A 617-nucleotide genomic window follows, 5' to 3' on the forward strand; every position below is an offset into this window, starting at 1 on the left:
ATTTGAATGAAAATGATAAATTAATGCTTTCAATGTAATCGAATATTTTCTATAATTGGCATGATTAATATTAATTTACATTAAAAATATTTCTATACCATTGACATAACATTTTTAAATTTGTGGGATGCTGTGAAGTGAGTATCTGCATTCTGCGTTCGAAATTATATGTACATATATTTCAGTTTCTTGTGAAATTAGTTGAAAAGTCTATTATTAATTCAATTTTCAGAAAAATATGATTTAAAAATTACTTAAATGTTTTAATGAATATAATAGTCTTATGCTTTCTATGTTGTGAACTTGTGATTAATTATTAGCAGATTATTGTTCTTCACAATATTAAATTAGATAAAAATTGAATTTAAACTGTTTTTCAATTGAGTAATATAAATTTATTTTTTGCTTGAAGCTTTTGTAATTGAATATTAGATATTATTTTTATAATAAAAGTTTATTTCTTTTCTTTGAAATACCTCTATTACAGTGATATACTTTTTCTAAATGTTATTGATGTTGTGAAATGAGTATTTAAGTTAAATTTTCAAAATTATGTGTAAGTATGTTTGTATCTTTTCTGAAATTAGTATAAAAGATTCCTAATCAATAAAAATTTC

This window comes from Belonocnema kinseyi, chromosome 9 (assembly GCF_010883055.1).
Source record: "Belonocnema kinseyi isolate 2016_QV_RU_SX_M_011 chromosome 9, B_treatae_v1, whole genome shotgun sequence".
Taxonomy (NCBI): Eukaryota; Metazoa; Arthropoda; class Insecta; order Hymenoptera; family Cynipidae; genus Belonocnema; species Belonocnema kinseyi.